Source organism: Gymnogyps californianus, chromosome 1 (assembly GCF_018139145.2).
Source record: "Gymnogyps californianus isolate 813 chromosome 1, ASM1813914v2, whole genome shotgun sequence".
Lineage (NCBI taxonomy): Eukaryota > Metazoa > Chordata > Aves > Accipitriformes > Cathartidae > Gymnogyps > Gymnogyps californianus.
The window spans coordinates 62,303,156-62,317,417 of NC_059471.1; positions in this window are offsets into that span (position 1 = coordinate 62,303,156).

A 14,262-nucleotide genomic window follows, 5' to 3' on the forward strand; every position below is an offset into this window, starting at 1 on the left:
CAATTTTCTTTCTTTAATGTACGTTTCTCTGTAGAAACGGAAGCATTCAAGAAACTTGATCTCCTCCCCTTTTGAGCTCTTGAAGAGTTCAAGAGTCACATGAAGTAAGGACCCCTCCAAAAAGACATGTTAAAAGAATATCTGATTTTCACTGAAATTTTTTTACATGGGGAGTTCTCTGTGAACCTTTGTCTGCAACTTGTCTCAAACCTGCATCCCCAACAAGAAAACTGCTTAACGATTTTTTTTTTTTTTTTCTGGTTTGAAACTAGGTTTCTCAGCTATTCTTATTCACTAACTGATGCTGTATTTTCTGCAAGTGCCTTGTGAGATGCTATGACAGACAAAAGGACTTCAGGCCATTCCATCATCCTCACCTTTCTCCTGTGTTTCTATCAATGAAAGCAAAGGTGTATCTCAAGAAAATAAGTTACTAATGTTTACTGAACTACATACTTATGTTCACTGAAATACATACTGAAGTATAGGAAAGATTAGAGATACAGCAAAAGTTTGGATAACACCAGATAAAATAGTTAAATAGGTAAAAAAGCTTCAGCGTATTTTTAACTGCAGTCAACCCTATAAACATTCTTCTGTTTAAATGAGACTTTCAGGTAAGTCTTTTTTTGCATTGCAGCAAAACTAACATTGAAGCAAATTCAATGAAAAAATATTTCCAGGATGAAATGGACTATTGAAGCTTTGGGTGCCTCTGAAACGTACTCCATCAGGAAATAAAAAGTCAGCTACAGTGATGCAAGCAGCCATAAAGGTGGCCTGGTTAGAAGGGGAAAATTCCTGAACAGAAGAAGTTGTCTGCTGAAAAATAGTGACAGAGAAAGGCCTGCCAGCCTGGAACTGTGACCCTGGGAACTAGACCTGTGAACCAGAAATATCCTTGAAAAGTGCAGCTGGCCTCTTTGAAATACAGCCAGGGTACCTAGAAACCGGAGACATCTTGACATACCACCGATAAGCACAAAAACAAGGGACTGTAATGGTAACTTATCATCTCAGAAGCTGGAAAACAGTCCAGAAAAATAAAATTGCTTCGAAAGAACAGAAAACATCATCATTTATTGTCTGTTACAGGTGAAAAATAGAAATTAACCGCATCTATTGGCTGCTCAAGGTAGCATGTCCTACACCACCTTATGACTCTGCTATAAAAAGGACTTAATCTTTTTCCAAAATCGAGCTTCTCTCTCTGAGAACTTCCCGGCTGGAACACCTGGCTGGCTCCACACTCTTCGACGTGGATCATTTTTGAAGTGAGACTCTGTCTGTTATCTTATTGGTTTGGTCTGTCTTCACTTCTTTTGGGGATGGTTGGGTCCCCCTGCTTTGAGATTGGTTTTTCTCTCCCTTTTGGGATGGTTTGGCTCCTTTTGAAATCTAATTCACTTCATTTTTATATTATATATAGTCATATAAGTAACTTATATTAAGTATATCTGCTGTTATATTGTTGATAGGTTTGCTTCACTAATGATAAATTGTAGTAATCTTTAATAGCATATAACTACTTGGTTGTTGCTGTTATTGGTTGTACTACAATACCAATTGATCCTGTTATTGATTGATACCATACTATCGATTGATACTATACTACTGATTGCTGATAGTAATTTGTAATAGCTTGATATATAGTCATTCATATTTGTTTTATTAATCATAGGTATACTTGCTAGTGGTGATTTTTGTGACATTGGTGGTAATGTGTAATAAAGTAGTGAAATTCAGAGGATAAAGCCTCTGTGTCTTTGTGCATTACGGCATCCTATGAACTCACAGTCGCAATCTCTGTACACTCTTAGGTTGTGTAGCCCTTTAGGTCATGACATATAGTTAGCGCTCTTACAAATTAACAGAATTATCAAATATTACATAAATACTGCCATGGTTTAACCCCAGTCAGCAACTAAGCACCACTCAGACACTTCCCCCTCCCCCTTCCCAGTGGGGTGGGGAGGAGGGGGAAAAAAAAAAAAAGTAGAACTCTTGGGTTGAGATAAGAACAGTTTAATAACTAAAGCAAAATAAAATATAATACTAACTAATAATAATAATAATATAATAATAATAGTAATGAAAAAGAATATAACAAAAAAAAAGAGGAATAAAGCCCAAGAAAAGACAAGTGATGCGCAATACAATTGCTTACCACCCACTGACCGATGCCTGAGCAGCTATCCCCACCTCCCGGCCAACTCCCCCCTGTTTATATACTGGGCAAGATGTTCTATGGTATGGAATATCCCTTTGGCTAGTTCGGCTCAGCTGTCCTGGCTGTGCTCCCTCCCAGCTTCTTGTACACCTGCTTGCTGGCAGAGCATGGGAAACTGAAAAAATCCTTAACTTAAGATAAGCGCTACTTAGCAACAACTAAAACATCAGAGTGTTATCAACATCATTCTCACACTAAATCCAAAACACAGCACTGTACCAGCTACTAAGAAGAAAATTAACTCTATCCCAGCCGAAACCAGGACAATATACAACAAATATCCATGCTCTTTATATTGTATTGGATTCATTTGCTTTCTCTTTATTTTTCCCTAAGGTGCAAAACATGACAAACTTTGCTAAAGGATGCCTTGCTTTGTAGTGGTGCAACAGCATGAAGCCATTAAAACATATTAGTTAATTTTTTTCTGCATAATTTACTGTTTATAATTTGGTATCTTTCAGGAAATAAAACTGTATGAGAAACAGAGATTTCTCTTCTAGATGGGGATAGTCTATATCTCTTCCCTGGTGAATCTTTCAGCCTAATACTTTTTGAATAGCCTCAGATGGTCTGGGGATACAATTTTGTATTCTACTCTGTTGTAGGGTATACTTGTACAGTTGTTCCGTGGTGGTATATGCTGTGCAGATTTTAAAAGTTGTACATAGTTCTTGTTACAGGAAAAAAATACTGAAAAGTAAAGAGCATAGATCTTATTTCTAAATAAAAATTGTCTTCTTTAAGCAAATAAGTCACTTAAAACAAGGTGCTTTAGCTATATTCTGATTTCTTGAACAATGCTACAACCAGCACTGGATGGTGTACGGATGACTTCTTTGCTGAAGTTTTTTTGCATTGAATGCCAGAAATATAGGATTATCTTTCTTCTGCTAATTTTCCTCTGGTTATAGAAATGGCAACATCACTGGTGTTGGAAGGAGGAGCCAGCAAAGATATTCAGATGTTAATTAGGAGGAATATGAGAGGAAAACAAAAATCCCTCAACTCTCAAAGGACTTCAGAAGGACATGTGACTGCTAAAATTTCAGCAAGTGAACCACAAGTTCCTATGAAGTTGAAAGGGAAATATGAAGGGAATACTATGGAATATCTCTGGAAGAGAGGAAAGAAAATTAGAGGAAAAACATTAAGAAAGATGGCAAAATGAAATGGAAGGAAAGCCAAGGGAGACAAGAAAAGAGTCTGATCTAGAAAAAGCTGTATTTGGAATTTGAAGTTACATTTTCTCTTGGCAGTGACAAGCTCAGTAGGGCTATTCAAAATTATCTTTACATTTTGTGTAGTGATTCAAGACTAACAATAAAAAATGTCCTTTTAAAGGCCTTTAAATATGACTAAATACTCTAAATTTTAGACTATGGTATGTCTTATTTAGTAGTGTTTCTTCTCCCTGCTGTATTCTGAAAGGAAGCGCATGTGGCAGCTACAGTTTATGGTTAAGTTATTTATTTATTAAGGAAATGTAAACTATATCTTAATGAAGTGGAAAGTGATTTCTATTCTGTAAAAAAAGATACAGGGTATTTGAAAGGTAATTAAAGTCTTACTGACATCAGCTCTTTGGTGCAACAGCTGCAAGTGTAGGAGGCCTGAAAAAGAGATAATACAGTCCTACGCTGTTTATTTTTTACCCAAGTCCTCTTGGAATCGCCCACTTTGTCTGCTTTTCTCTTGGGTTGTTCAAATTCCACTATCTTTCTTTCCATGCATTTTACAGCCTATATCAATGTTATTGATAAGGCCGACCCTCCACTTTGGTGAAAATCTGAGTGTGTGTAATTTTGACATGCATATGGAAATACCTAAGCATTGTATGTTTATTTCATGCTGAGGTCCTTCAATGGCAAGAAAATGCCCTAATGAGACAATGGTGTTCTGGAATGATTTCTTGATAAAGTAGTCACAGCAATAAAGATGATTTCACGCACATTGCAATTATCAGTGTCAGTGCCTCTGTGAGAATGATCGTTTCTCAGCTTCTAAAACCTCTGCACCTAAATAGAAATTCATAAACCATAACTTGTAATTAAGCAATAAATGGAAAACTTCCTCACTTTTACTTCAACAGCTGATAATGTACAGTACAGGCTGCTGAAATATAAGTGGACACCTCTGTTCCATATATATCAAGATTGTTGGCTCACAGAAAGGACAAACTTTTTCTTTCCTTAGCTATGTTTTACATGGGAATAAGCCGCTAAAGCATGACCATGGAGCACATACACTTGGACTAATCACTTGCGATATTGACAGACTTTGGTAGCTGAGGGTTTAGAGAGAAAATGAATTATTACTCCTTACTCCAATTCCTTTACTCTTGAAGATCACCATTTCTTAAGTTGACTATGCTTTATGTATAACAACAGAGTAAGTGAAAGAAACTGACAGCCTCTAAATCATTCACTTCAATCCCTTATTTTCATTCAATTCTAACATTAAAAAATAAATAAATTTTTAACTTTCTAGAAAGTCTGATAATAAAGTGCGTACAACATATTCTACATATTAATCTGTATTCCACATGGAATGCTTTTTAAAGTTAATGTTAATCTTTCCAGTAATAAATTGCTTCTCATTACTGTTCCCTTCTTGTTTCTTAAATCTATGGTCTACACAATCCAGCTGTTTCATGCCAGAATGAGCTTCTTATAACTATTTTTAGCTATCAGAAAACCAAAGAATATCTACGCAACCAAATAATATCCTTATTTCAGAAACATAGTGATTAGGGTTTTTTTTGTTGGTGTTTTATTTATTTATTTATTTTCCTGTTCTTGAAGCACTTTCACAGGAGCAGAGAAAAACTGCACACTCCCCCTCTCCCCCCATTTTCAAGGCATCAAGATTTAGTAATTGGAATGTCATTCCTCTTAGGAAAGACTATTGCATTTGACCTTGGGCTTGCCCAGTAGCTTGGCAGCTCAGCTACATGAGGACAGGGAGATAGATAGATCCTATCTTTGGGTCAATGTTCCCTCTCAGGAGCGTTCCAGTTACTTTCTGGGCAGGGCTGACTCACCCTAAACCTATTGAGTAGAACGGCCTTAATGGTATTGTAGACCTTGCTTCTATGAAGTCTCACAAGAGAAACATCAAGGTTCCCTGTCCAAGGCAACTGAAGGCAATGGTGCATTATAATGCATTTTGCAAGGCAAAGCAAGCAAATATGGAGAACAGTTACATTTTCAACTGGAATCTGTGAAAAACAAGTATGTTACATTTATAGCATAATCATCCCTGTCACTGTATTTTTAAGACACAAAGCAGTCTAACACATTTAAAAAAAAAAAAAAAAAAAAGACTTAATTACCACTCCTAGTCATTGCATTGCACCAGATGTTGGCTTAATTGAACAAATACTGTCTGTTATGATTACAGCGAAGCATATTGTAACTATGGTTATAACAGACACTGGCACAGATCACCAGCCAGCATAAATCAATAGAATCCCATTGACACCAGTATATGTAGGCTGATTTTCACAAGCAGAGGTTTTGGCCTATAATTTTCTGATTATAAGAAAGGAGGGGTATATGAAAGGCATTTTCAACATTACTTTTAAAAAACACTTTCTTTTGTTTTTTCTTTCTTTTTTTTTTCCCAGGCTGGAAAGGCACACATAGTCATTTCAGCCGTCTGAGTACAGATTGTAACCAAATACCTTATTTGTTGAATTAGCATATGCTGTCATATTACCACATCTGACAACATAACTCCAAATTTTGCCCTCAGAAATTAAGGCAAAGGTTCTATGCTTTCCAACATAAAGCTAAGGTAATCCAAATTATTGATTAAATAGTTTTATCAAATAGTGTAGCAATAATTTCTATGTGACTGCTACATATGCATAACATTACCCAGCATAATGAAAGGTTTTATATGTAGTGTTCCTGTGGGGTTTATCAATCTGTCTTTCTTATTAAGTCTGCCACAGACTAAAGAGCTCATTTGAAGTAAATTACATTTTTAGTATTCTTTTTTAATATTTTGCAACAAATGGAATATCTATGATAAAACTCAGTGGACTATCATAAATTTAAAACTGGGATTTTAGACTTCCAACCATTATGAGATTAAAAAAATATTAAAAAATATAGTCAACATCAGGATAAGGAAAAAGCGCAGAAATCTTCACCTATTAAGACTTCTTTGTATATATGGAGTTCCAAAAATACATCTAATGTGAAGGTTTTTTCAGAGTAAAATTTCACTACAATATTTACAGATACAGGATCAGTACATATCTAATAAATGTCTTTATTAGGAAACAGTGAAATAGTCATCTTCATCGCCTCACTGACCAATTTATGAAAAGAAGAAATCATTGTATGCAAACAGGATAACATTAAAATGTAATGTTAACCTCCACTCTTTAATAAGGAGATTCAATACTGAATATATGCTGTTTTGAAGGACCCCTTGAGCTTTGATTATTTTATTGTGAACTCTGTGCCTAGAAACACTTAGCCAAGTCAAAAGATTAGCCAGGGGCCTCCTATTCCTACCAAGGTCTGGTACAAACTGTAGTTAACAGATTAAGTTGAAGGGCCCTTCTGTTGGGTGCTTTCATTGTTTCATTCCTTGGAGTACTCCAGCTACAAGACACCAAGCTGATTACATACATCGTAAACAGTCTCTCTTGTTTTGAAATTTGTATGTAGGGTAATGAACATTGTAAACATATGTAAAACTTCACACTAAGTTATTTTAGAGCTGCAGTTCAGTGCTTATTAAAATTCTGTCTTTCTGGCCTTTATCAGGCAATGCCATTCAGCTATAGTGATTTCACCAGGGGTGAAATATGCCTTATTCAGAAATGGAAATCCTAAATTCCAGGAACACAATGATACAAAGGGGTCAGGCTCTCCCTCTAAACTATGCATGTCACTTATTTCCCAGAAACTGAAGTAAGCATAAAAAATCCAGTTAAACAAAGAAACTGCAGCTAAAATTTAAATTATCTCCAACTGAGGTGACAAAAATGGTTAGAGGAACAAGCATGCTGCTCCCAAAATGGATTATAATTATAATTCTTTATAATTAGCACCATCTTTGAATTTTTAAATATATTTATCTTTTAAAAATATTCAGATCTCTCATTCTCCGCAGACACCACCCTTCTTCTTTCTCTTTCTGTATAAAGCTAAAGGAAAATTAAATGTTGGCAGTTAAAGTAGCTACATAAGTATGGCAACCATCCAAAATTCATACAGGCAGATCTGGAGTCATCTTTACATGTGCAAAAATAGTTGAAAAAGATTTTAACACTCTAGACGTTTTATCTGGGTAAGATGTTACTCGGTGGAAGGTGATTGACAGCAGCTCTTATGTTTGAAGATTTTAACAAAGAATGTGCAATGTCTAATAAATGGTGCTCCTCACACAGTTCAGCCATTTATTTGTTCAGAAAACCACATGCAGAGCACTCTGGGTCAGATGCTGGGGAAATATTTCGTTGTCTTATGTAGATGAGGCTGTTCTTTTGTACAGACCCACTATATTTACCAAAGTAATTGGTAATTGTTACATAGAATATCACTTCTGCCACAGAAACGTGACCACTGGAGATTTAATGAGCTGAACCTGTGTCAAAAAGAAGCAGTTTTATTTACTGCTATGAATTTTGTTAAGTACCCATCAGTGGGTATTTTTTGCTCCAAGAGGCTAGTTTACATGAATCAGTCAAATATAATCCACCACAGTTTCAGGTATATTTGAGCTCGTTATTAATACTTCCTCACAACTTACTGAAATCTGCATTGGGAATTTAGGTCCTAAGAATAGTTTTAAAAGGGTAATGAATCAGACTACAGGTATTTTAAAAGGACAATCACTGTAAGATATGTGACTTTGGAATAATAAATTGCTGTCAAAAGTTTTCAGACTAGATGCTGCCCTCACTTACAGTAGTCTCAGTCAAGAATAAGTCTTGTGAAGCCAATGCAATTATTCTGGATTTAAATCCATATATCTGAAATCACACAGTGGTTCAGTCCTCTCCATAAATTAACCGGGGTTTGCTCATGCACTCTTTGTTCAGACAAACCTATATTCACATAAATATATAGAAGTCTGTGCTTGGGGAAAGAATTATAGATGATTATAATACTAGATGATTATAACACAAATAACTGAATTCTGGCTGAAATTCATTCCCTCTAACACTCCCCAACGCACACACACAAACACAGGCACACGTATGCACATATATGCACATGTACTCCTGTAAAAAAATCTAAGGACATAGGCTTTCTTCAAGGAGCACCACTGAGGCTGGAGAGTAAAATAGCCATTTTCTAAACCAGAGGTAGGCAAAGAAACAGTGGTGAGATTTGTGCCCATGAGTTACAATAAAGCCCACAACCCCGTGTTTGTGGCCAAGGCCTTAGGACCCCCTGTAAGACAGAGGCACTTACACTAAGTAGACTAGAAAATCTAGCAGTTGAGTGAATTTTATTAACATTTTCCATTTGTTGTAAGTCTAGTATAAAATCCTCTCATAGGAAAAATGGAAGAAAAGATTGTATAAAACATGAATCATAAAAAAAACCTTCAAACAATGAGAACACTGAGGAAGTTCTTTCATTTATCTCTATTATTTTTAAAGTGTTATTCAAAGATGTCATCTAATTCATCACTTTACAATTTTTTATTAACTCTAGGCATACAGCAAGGTACTTCAAAAGCAATGGAGTTTTTTTCTGTCTGGACCAAAATTTATCTCCAGTGTAACACTAATGAGTCAAGATTAATTTTATACCTTGTTTGCCTTTCTATTGTTGCATATGAATACAATTTTGTTCATTGTCCACTCTCTCCTTCTATTTTTAGAAGTGCCATTTGTATAAAATATTATGTGTAATAAATCACTCATGGCAGAAACAGTAATATTGACCACACATAACTATTTATCATTGTGTTTACCATTGTGCTTGCTCTCTTCCTGCCCTGCATACACTTCCCGCTGTGCCTGCAGCATCCAAGGAGAGCAGAAAAGCTATGCATCACTGTCACCAGAGGGATTTCCACAGCAGAACTGGCACAGATATAGTGTGACAAATACCAGTGACTAAATACTAGTTTGTCTTGAGAGACAAGACCTGGCGTAACTCTTATGAACTTTGTCTTTGATTTAGGCCTGAAGGAAAGGTGAAAGCACAGAATCATGAAAACAAATGCTTTAAAATGTAGTTTTGCACTAAAACATGAACATTCCTGGCCTCAGCAAGAGGCCAAATGATCAGGCACACCATTATTTTAACAATTTTAATAATCGATATGCACTTACTATTTTGTGTCCTTTGAATTTTTAAGGAGTCCATTAATTTCATTTTGTACCAGATCGAGTAGTATTTACTATTAATACAGCTCAGTGTGTGTTGTTCAGGTGTTCCACATATTCACACAATGGCATTTCTGTGGGTCTTCTCACCATTCCAGGGATGATAACCTTTTAGTTAACCAGTGCAATGCCAGCCTATGGCTCCAGCTTGATTTTTATGTTGCCAGAAGTTTTTGTTATAACAAACGACACAGACAAAAATATCTACCATCTTAATCTTTGCAGGATATTAATCACTGTCTTTGCTGATAGGGTAAAGGATTATAAACTTGTTAAGTGATGAAAATACAGGTGTGGAAATGTCTTAATTTGTGGGATAGAAGACACACGCTCTGTCTAACCCCCAAAACCTGCTTGTTTCTTATATTGACAAGCTAGTTTCTGGGTCTTTTGAAATTATTCTCCACCCCAGTAAAAAGTGAAATCCAGTTATCAAATAAACAGCTTCAAACTTGCATGTTCATGGCAAATAGAACTTATTTTCTTCTGGGATTCCATTTTTGTTTTGCTAAACTGATTTCGCAGAAATAAGAGAAAACCCCATAAGTTTGAGATTTTCTTTCTTTTTTAATAAACCTAAATTACTTGGAGAACTGACATAATTAATTTGCTTACTTGTTTGCATGAGAGAAAAAAAGTGCTAATCTCTCAAACTGCTACTTCAGAAGATTAATTTACTCATTTTGTAATATTTTATGTGTCAAAAAATATTTTCAAAATATTATTCTTATTGTAGATAGATTCTTTTGGAATTTTTTCTGTACACGTTAAAGTCATATGGAGTAATAACATACACTATACCAAGTTGTAAAAGTTAAACTGGTGACTCCCAGTAAACATGACAACCTTCAAATGTTATTTAAAAGTACAAGTGTTCTTAAGTTTTGTCTATGTTACAAAAACTGTCCATCCTTCTTTGAATTTGTTTTACATCCCTTTCCCACAGTGACAACCTCATAGATTGCGATTGATCTGCAGATCTATACACTTCGATGGCTTGCAACTTTTTGTCTCGGTTACACCAGCATCTATTTTATATGCAAGTCCTAGATCTGTGACTTCATCATATCCATGTCCTGCCACCAGATACAGAAGCGCTTTGTTCTGCCTCTTTTCATGCTGGAGGAGTTTTTCCTAGGGGTTGCTCCTTGTTCTGAAACATGAAAATGTGTGAAGCATAAAACTCCAGCTGTGAATACTTACCTCCCTGCAGTGTTAAAAAGTTCAATATACAAAACACCTGGTTTCAAGCAAAATGTACACTAAGATATATGGCAATGAGACAGATTTAATATACCCCATAGGGCCCTCAGGCAGTTTTTAAATTAAAGACACAACATAGTTTGGTTTCTTTTCTTTTTTTTTTTTTTTAAATGAGCCTTTATTATTTCACAAATAATGAATCGATACCTTTTCCAACTGAAGAGAAAGTCATAAACAAAAAAGTGATTTGTGGTGAGCGGAAAGGATGAAGATTCATTGTTATGTAAATAAAATCTGAAATATAAAGTTTACATTATGAACAGAAAAAAAAGTCTTTGCTCCATGCAGAAGAAAAACAGTGGCTCCCCAGAAAAGAAACTGGTAATCTTGACATGGAGATACATGCTATGAGGCAGGTATACAACTCACTTGAGGTTTCCTTATTGACAATTCAGCATGTTTAAGATTTATTTTTATAACAGTTCAGATAACCAAATGTCAATACATTGGCATGTAGACTCCTATTAGAAGGTGAAAATAAAGTTGAGCCTGTTCCTCCTACGTTATGTTCTGCAGACATTATTTCACCTTTATATTTGACTGTACTTCCATACAGAGCTGTTTTAACACCCAGGAGTATAGATGTGCCTTGAAATAATTGACAGAAGTTCACAAGAAAAAATAATAAGGAAATTTGAAAAGCGTAAGTCATCAAACGTTGTTATTATGACTTCATATGACAGATACAGATGTCATCATTGTTTCTGTTTTCGCTCAGGCCCACATACTCATTTCTTCTAGCATTACATCTTGCCTATTTAGTAAGCCTTTCCTCTGGACAATACCAGTTTTTTCTTCAGAGGGTAACATGTATAACAATGGGAACACAATCTTCCCCAACATATGGGCATGTGATCAAAAAATTGTTTGTATTTTTAAATCATCTACATAATATAGGTTTTAAAAGGACAGAGTTCTGGCATATATAAGGCATATCTATAAAGTTAAAAATGGAAATTTTCAATACTTTTTTCAGAAGAATCTTTGGGGCTCAAGTGTTTGATGACTGAAGACTCAATATACTCATGCAGCTAACTGCTAAGGTAGGACCGAGAAATTTTTCATATGATAGTTGATAAACTTTGGAGCCTGTGGATGAGCTTGACAGCTGGTGTACAAGACCAAGAAGCTTCACCCAATAGCTGGAATCCACCCCTACATTGTCCACAGCTAAGCCAAGGCCAGAAACAGATCTCTCGGAAGGCACAGAGAACTCTTCCTCTATGGGGGAATGCAATCACAGCTCAGCTGGATTTTTTTCTGACTCATCACTATGAATTTAATATTCAAATAACTCTTAAAACAGAAGAGTGCCTGTCAGGTGCCATTTCCGAACTGTAATGTAATGGCAGATGGATATGAATGCTGTTAAAGAATGTAGACGTGAAGCGTAAACTGAGTACAAGAATGTCATGCAGAAACCAATAACAGACTCAAGAGTAGAATTCATGGAGACATTTCATGAATATGCTGAAGAATTTTAATAAATATATTTGTTTAGCTATATTTTCCATTTTCAGTGGTCAGCCACTGAAAAATTAGTAAGTTTCAGTCATGTATAGTTGGTGGATTTTGTACTCTGTTTCTGCTAACACTCAAGATTTGCTAACTATTAAATATTCTCATCTTAGTGGTCATCACCAACTAAAATAAATTAATTAATTTAAAGCTCCTTAATGAAGCCATTACTTTTATGTATCTCTAGAGATGGATGAAGAAGGAATTATTGGAAGAGATAAGGAACAGCTGTAGTGAAGCTACCGTTATTAAGGAACATTTTTATAATCTACAGTTAGTCTCTGCACTAAAAAATAAATCAAATTACTACTTTATGTTTCTGAGGAGTTAAGTAGCTCTGTGCATACTCTTAGTCCATATGAAATTCAAATTATCCTTAACTTGTCTTAAAATACAGACTGTATAACTTCATACTTACCATGTGCTAAGGGAATAGACACAGGACAGTTGCATTGTTCAAATTATATGCCATATAGCTGCGTCAGCACTGCATTCTTTCATTATGGTTGCATAAAACATTGTTTATCTTTATGCTTAGACAATAAAATTAATTTTATTTTCCACAAAATATTATTTAACTTAACTTGATTATTATTAACAAGAACAATCTGGTTTTGTCAATCATGCTAATATCAAAAAGTTCCAGTCAACATTTATTTAATAACTACAGATCCAGACTTCTTAGAAGGTAGTAAAACAGGATCCTAAAGCCTTTTTTTCCCTTTTGTTGATACAAAGTATGTGTTTTAAAGGCAATATGAAGTGTGCAATAAAAAAAACAAAGGTGCTTTCTGATAATGCTGTTGTAAATTTTTTACACTTTTCCTTTCTAATCCACAAAATTAACTACCTTCTTACATGTTTATAAGTAATCAAAACACATTACTTCATAATGTTATTTATTGATCTACCCCAAGCAAGAATCATCAGGACCTAAATATGTACATGTATGTTTATGTATGTGCTTCTGGAACTTTCATATTTTTTGAGTGCAAAGCTTCCAAGTGCTGCTGAGATTTTAATCAAATAAAACAGCTTCCTGGGTTATCCTTTTGTCTGTACTGCTCCAAAATGAGGAAACCCTCCAAGGAGAGAAAATGCATTCATTCTAAGCTGTGGTCTACAGCCTGTCTTAGTGCTCTGTTGAACTTCTGGAACAGAATTCCAGGCCTTCTTTGTGCAGTTCATAGGACTAAACACTGATTAAAAGGAAACAGGAAGTTTAAACCTATTTTTTTCCTCATTTACAAAGAGTTTAAATACCGGAAAGAAAGAGGAAGTATTTAATGCACAAGGAGAAATGAAGTGCAGGTTATTATCAGGATTAACAGCAATATTCTCCCAAGGGTAACAGGAACACCACTATTTGTAACTTATTAAAACTGGAAAAAGTAAAGCAAAGAGTAATCTTGCATTAACTGAACAGTGTACTGTAGTAGATCTCTCAAATAACTAGGTTGGAAGTGTTTCTTTGATTAAGAATTTACACTATGGTCTAGGTAAATTGAATTTTCTATTTCTACAGCATATTGAAATATTCTTCGTCCTTTCTTGTGTGAATGGTGTTCGCAGGCTCATTCTGATTTCAATGAATGTATTAAAGTTTTGTAAATTGTAAATCAAATCATTGACAAAAAATAATTCTTGTCTATGAGATACCTTTGAATGATTCAGCATGTGTATATATTTCTCATACTTACAATTAATTGTTTAAACAAGTATCACCAATCCCTTAAATGATGAAAAAGATTTTAAGCAGAAAAAGTATGATCAATGCCCAAGAAATAGCGAATCAGAAATACTGTGTTACATATGCATGACAATTCACTCAAATAACAGGATACTTTTAGGATTCAAGGCTGTTTCAATATATTTAGTGACTATT